Below are 6915 nucleotides of genomic sequence, written 5' to 3' on the forward strand. Positions count from 1 at the left end.
GTAGAAGAGGCCTTGCTAGATCCGGACTGGGTGTTGGTCATGCAAGAGGAGTTAAACAACTTCAAGCGCAATGAAGTTTGGACACTGGTGCCTCGTCCGAAGCAAAATGTTGTGGGAACCAAGTGGGTGTTCCGCAACAAACAGGACGAGCACGGGGTGGTGACGAGGAACAAGGCTCGACTTGTGGCAAAAGGTTATGCCCAAGTCGCAGGTTTGGATTTCGAGGAGACTTTTGCTCCTGTGGCTAGGCTAGAATCAATTCGTATCTTGCTAGCATATGCCGCTCACCATTCTTTCAGGTTGTTTCAAATGGATGTGAAGAGCGCCTTCCTCAACGGGCCAATCAAGGAGGAGGTGTACGTGGAGCAACCCCCTGGCTTCGAGGATGAACGGTACCCCGACCATGTGTGTAAGCTCTCTAAGGCGCTCTATGGACTTAAGCAAGCCCCAAGAGCATGGTATGAATGCCTTAGAGATTTCTTAATTGCTAATGCTTTCAAGGTTGGGAAAGCCGATCCAACTCTTTTTACTAAGACTTGTAATGGTGATTTGTTTGTGTGCCAAATTTATGTCGATGACATAATATTTGGTTCTACTAACCAAAAGTCTTGTGAAGAGTTTAGCAGGGTGATGACGCAGAAATTCGAGATGTCGATGATGGGCGAGTTGAACTACTTCCTTGGGTTCCAAGTGAAGCAACTCAAGGACGGCACCTTCATCTCCCAAACGAAGTACACGCAAGATCTGCTAAAGCGGTTTGGGATGAAGGACGCCAAGCCCGCAAAGACTCCGATGGGGACCGACGGACACACCGACCTCAACAAAGGAGGTAAGTCCGTTGATCAAAAAGCATACCGGTCAATGATAGGTTCTTTGCTTTACTTATGTGCTAGTAGACCGGATATTATGCTTAGCGTATGCATGTGTGCTAGATTTCAATCCGATCCTAAGGAGTGTCACTTAGTGGCGGTGAAGCGAATTCTTAGATATTTGGTTGCTACGCCTTGCTTCGGGCTCTGGTATCCAAAGGGGTCTACCTTTGACTTAGTTGGATACTCAGACTCCGACTATGCTGGATGTAAGGTCGATAGGAAGAGTACATCGGGGACGTGCCAATTCTTAGGAAGGTCCCTGGTGTCATGGAACTCTAAGAAACAAACTTCCGTTGCCCTATCCACCGCTGAGGCCGAGTATGTTGCCGCAGGACAGTGTTGCGCGCAACTACTTTGGATGAGGCAAACCCTCAGGGACTTTGGCTACAATCTGAGCAAAGTCCCACTCCTATGTGATAATGAGAGTGCTATCCGCATGGCGGAAAATCCTGTTGAACACAGCCGCACAAAGCACATAGACATCCGGCATCACTTTTTGAGAGACCACCAGCAAAAGGGAGATATCGAAGTGTTTCATGTTAGCACCGAGAACCAGCTAGCCGATATCTTCACTAAGCCTCTAGATGAGAAGACCTTTTGCAGGTTGCGTAGTGAGCTAAATGTCTTAGATTCGCGGAACCTGGATTGAATTGTAGCATACATGTAGTTATGCTTTTGATCATGTTCCTTTTTGCATTATGTTGCTTATTATGGTGCTCAAGTTGTACAAACACTCCCTGGACCTCACAAGTCCGTTGCAAAGTGATGCACATGTGTAGGGGGAGATGTGTTACAACTTGACCCTTTGAGACTAACCATGTGCTTGAGTTTGATAATTTAGTCTCGAAGGAGGATTGAAAGGGAAAAGGTGGACTTGGACCATGAAAGACTTCCACTGCACTCCGATGAGAGGGTAACTAATTCCAAGTTCATCTCATGAAATCTTATTGCCATTTGCTCTTAATTGAAGACTTTGGTGAGGCAATAGGGTTAACGGGCCAAGATTGATCCCGTTTTGGTGCTTGATGCCAAAGGGGGAGAAAATAAAGGCCAAAGTGATAAATGGATCAGCTACCACTTGAGAGATTTTGAAAATAGTAGAATAGAGTTTTTGTTTTGTCAAAAGCTTTTATTGTCTCTTATTGTCTCTATTTTCAAAAGTTGGCTTCTTGTGGGGAGAAGTGTTGATTATGGGAAAAAGGGGGAGTTTTTGAAATCTTTGATCAATCTCTTTTGGAATGACTCTCTTTATACTTCAACATGTGTGTTTGACTTAGAGATAGAGATTTGAGTTTGATTTGCAAAAACAAACCAAGTGGTGGCAAAGGATGATCCATATATGCCAAAATTGAATAAAACCAATTTGAGTTTTTATTTAAAGTGATTTTGCACTTGTTCTAGTTGCTTTATATTGTGTTGGCATAAATCACCAAAAAGGGGGAGATTGAAAGGGAAATGTGCCCTTGGGCCATTTCTAAGTATTTTGGTGATTGAGTGCAAACACAAGGGCCTAAATGTGAAAATATGCTCATGGATGAACAAAGTGTAAATCACAAGTAAAGGTATGTTTCTAAGCCTTAGTACATTAGTTTTGTGTACTAACATCTTGTCTAAGTGTTAGAAACAGGAGAAAGAAGAAAAGAAAAGAAGTGGAGAGTGGCTGTGTACAGCCAAAGGCTGCTTCGGGCTGGGGCACCGGACTGTCCGGTGTGCACCGGACAGTGTCCGGTGCGCCAGATCAGCGCAGCGCAAACCAGCTGCTCTCGGGTTTTTCTCCGGCGACTTCGGCTAAAATTCACCGGACTGTCCGGTGTGCACCGGACTGTCCGGTGAGCCAACGGTCGGCCGGGCCAACGGTCGGCCGCGCGATCGGCGCGCGACACGTGGCCGAGCCAACGGTCGGAAGGAAGCACCGGACTGTCCGGTGTGCACCGGACTGTCCGGTGCGCCAGATCTGCAACGGTCGGCAACGGTCGGCTTCGCCATTTAAGGAAAGAAATCGGGCACCGGACAGTGTCCGGTGTGCACCGGACTGTCCGGTGCGCCCGACGACAGAAGGCAAGTATAGCCTTCCAGATGTGCTCTCAACGGCTCCTAGCTGCCTTGGGGCTATAAAAGGGACCCCTAGGCGCATGGAGGAGTACACCAAGCATTCCTACAACTCTTCTAAGCACCAAGACATCAATCTCACGCATTCGTTTCATTGTGATAGCATATAGAGCTCTTGTGGAGTTGTGAACTCTTTGTGTTGCGTTGCGAGCTCTTGTTGCGACTTGTGTGCGTGTTGTTGCTCTGATTTTCGAGTCTTGTGTGCGTTGCTCATTCCCACCTTACTCCGTATTCTTTGTGAACTTAATTGTAAGGGCGAGAGACTCCAAGTTGTGGAGATTCCTCGCAAACGGGAAAAGATCAAAGGAAAGAAAAACACCGTGGTATTCAAGTTGATCATTGGATCACTTGAGAGGAGTTGAGTGCAACTCTCGTCCGTTGGGACGCCACAACGTGGAGTAGGCAAGTTTTGTACTTGGCCGAACCACGGGATAACCACCGTGTCAACTCTGTGATTGCTTTCTTGTGGTTATCGTGTTTTGAGTTCTCTCTAGCCACTTGGCCATACTTATGCTAACCCTTAACAAGTTTTTGTGGCTTAAGTTTTGAACTTTTACAGGATCACCTATTCACCCCCCCCTCTAGGTGCTCTCAATTGGTATCAGAGCCGTTCTCTTCAAGAAAGGGACTAACCGCCCGAAGAGATGGATCCTAAGGGGAAGGGAATTGTGATCAACGACAAGGAGAAGGAGTCCTTCGTCAACGAGCCAAGGGATGACAAGTCCAATGACTCGGGCTCGGGCCACAAGCGAAGAGATGGGAAGAAGAAGAAGACAAGACGCATCAAGGAGATCGTCTACTACGACAGCGATGAGTCCTCTTCTTCCCAAAAGGACGACGACCACGACAAACAAAGGAAACCGGTTAATTCGAACTTTTCATTTGATTATTCTCGTATTCCACATAGTTCGAATTCGCATTTGCTTTCCATTCCTCTTGGTAAACCTCCACATTTTGATGGGGAGGACTACGGATTTTGGAGTCACAAAATGCGTAGTCATTTATTCTCTCTCCATCCAAGCATATGGGAGATTGTAGAGAATGGAATGAAATTTGATAGCTCGGATAGCCCTATGTTTATCAATGAACAAATTCATAAAAATGCACAAGCTACTACTGTTCTCTTAGCATCTTTGTGCAGGGAAGAGTACAATAAGGTGAGCGGCTTGGACAATGCCAAGCAGATATGGGACACCCTCAAGATCTCTCACGAGGGGAACGACATCACCATGCTCACCAAGATGGAGTTGGTGGAGGGCGAGCTTGGACGATTCGCCATGATAAGGGGAGAAGAGCCAACTCAAACTTACAACCGGCTCAAGACCCTTATCAACAAGATAAGGAGCTACGGAAGCACGCGTTGGACGGATCACGACGTCGTCCGCCTAATGCTCAGGTCATTTACCGTTCTTGATCCTCATCTCGTGAACAATATTCGTGAGAACCCCAGGTACACGATGATGACGCCCGAAGAAGTACTTGGAAAATTCGTGAGCGGGCGGATGATGATCAAGGAGGCAAGGTACGTCGATGACGCGTTGAACGGTCCAATCCACGAGCCTCAACCCATTGCTCTCAAGGCATCGAGGAGCAAGGAGGCACTACCAAGCAAGGTGGCGCAAATTGAGGCGGCCGGGCTTAATGATGAAGAAATGGCTCTCATCATTAAGCGCTTCAAGACGGTGCTAAAGGGTCGCAATGGACAGCCGAGCAAGACTAAGACCAAGGGGAAGCGATCATGCTTCAAATGCGGTAAGCTTGGTCATTTTATTGCTAACTGTCCCGATAATGATAGTGACCAGGAAAAGGGAAACAAGAGGGAAAAGAAGAAGCATTACAAGAAGGCAAAGGGCGAGGCGCATCTAGGCAAGGAGTGGGACTCGGATTGCTCCTCGTCCGACTCCGACAATGAAGGACTCGCCGCCACCGCCTTCAACAAATCAACCCTCTTCCCCAACGAGCGTCACACATGCCTTATGGCAAGGGAGAAGAAGGTATGTACTCGCAACTCTACCTATGTTTCTTCAAGTGAGGACGAATCTAGTGATGAGGATGAAGTAGATTATTCATGTTTGTTCAAGGGCTTAGATAGATCTAAGATAGACAAAATTAATGAATTAATTGATGCCTTGAATGAAAAGAATATACTTTTAGAAAAGCAAGAGGATTTGTTGTATGAAGAGCATGATAAATTTGTTGAGGCACAAAAATCCTATACTTTAGAAGTTAAAAGAAATGAAATGCTTTCTTTTGAACTATCTACTTGTCATGAAACCATTTCTACTTTGAAAGGTGTCAACAATGATTTAAATGCTAAATTAGAAGTAGCAAATAAATCCAATTCTTGTGTAGAACATGTTGAAATTTGTACTAGGTGTAAAGATTTTGACATTAATGCTTGTAGTGAACACCTAGTTTCAATTTCCAAGCTTAATGATGAACTGGCTAGTCTTAATGCTCAACTTAAGACTAGCAAGAATGATTTCGATAAGCTAAAATTTGCAAGGGATGCCTACACAATTGGTAGACACCCCTCAATTAAGGATGGACTTGGCTTCAAGAGAGAAGCTAAGAACTTAACAAGCCATAAGGCTCCCATTCCCGCCAAGGAGAAAGGGAAGGCCCCTATGGCTACTAGTGCTAAAAGGAACCATGCATTTTTGTATCATGATAGAAGACAAACTAGAAATGTAAGTCATGATGCTTATGATTCATATGTTTATGATTCTCATACCATGTTTGCTCCTAGTTCCTCTTATGTGTATGATAGAAATGTTACTAGGAGAAATGTTGTTCCTAAAAGAAATGCTATTCATCATGTGCCTAGAAGGAATGTTATTCATGCTCCTAGGAAAATAGCAAATGAACCTTCCACAATTTATTATGCTTTAAATGCTTCCTTTGCTATTTGTAGAAAGGATAAGAAAATTGTTGCTAGGAAGTTAGGGGCAAAATGCAAGGGAGACAAAACTTGCATTTGGGTCCCTAAGGATATTTGCACTAACCTTGTAGGACCCAACATGAGTTGGGTACCTAAGACCCAAGCCTAAATTTGCCTTGCAGGTTTATGCATCCGGGGGTTCAAGCTGGATTATTGATAGCGGATGCACAAACCATATGACGGGGGAGAAGAAGATGTTCACCTCCTACGTCAAGAATAAGGATTCCCAAGATTCAATCATATTCGGTGATGGGAATCAAGGCAAGGTAAAAGGGTTAGGTAAAATTGCAATTTCTAATGAGCACTCTATCTCTAATGTGTTTTTAGTAGAGTCACTAGGATATAATTTACTATCTGTTAGTCAATTGTGCAATATGGGATATAACTGTCTGTTTACAAATATAGATGTGTCTGTCTTTAGAAGAAGTGATGGTTCACTAGCTTTTAAGGGTGTATTAGACGGCAAACTTTATTTAGTTGATTTTGCAAAAGAAGAGGCCGGTCTAGATGCATGCTTAATGGCTAAGACTTGCATGGGCTGGCTGTGGCATCGCCGCTTAGCACATGTGGGGATGAAGAACCTTCACAAGCTTCTAAAGGGAGAACACGTGATAGGTCTAACCAATGTTCAATTCGAAAAAGATAGACCTTGTGCAGCTTGTCAAGCAGGGAAACAGGTGGGAGGAGCGCATCACAGCAAGAATGTGATGACCACTTCAAGACCCCTGGAGCTGCTGCATATGGACCTCTTCGGACCCGTCGCCTATCTAAGCATAGGGGGAAGTAAGTATGGTTTAGTTATTGTTGATGATTTTTCCCGCTTCACTTGGGTGTTCTTTTTGCAGGATAAGTCTGAAACCCAAGGGACCCTCAAACGCTTCCTCAGGAGAGCTCAAAATGAGTTTGAGCTCAAAGTGAAAAAGATAAGAAGCGACAACGGGTCCGAGTTCAAAAACCTTCAAGTGGAGGAGTTCCTTGAAGAGGAAGGGATCA

The sequence above is a fragment of the Zea mays genome, chromosome 6, assembly GCF_902167145.1.
Source record: "Zea mays cultivar B73 chromosome 6, Zm-B73-REFERENCE-NAM-5.0, whole genome shotgun sequence".
Classification (NCBI taxonomy): domain Eukaryota; kingdom Viridiplantae; phylum Streptophyta; class Magnoliopsida; order Poales; family Poaceae; genus Zea; species Zea mays.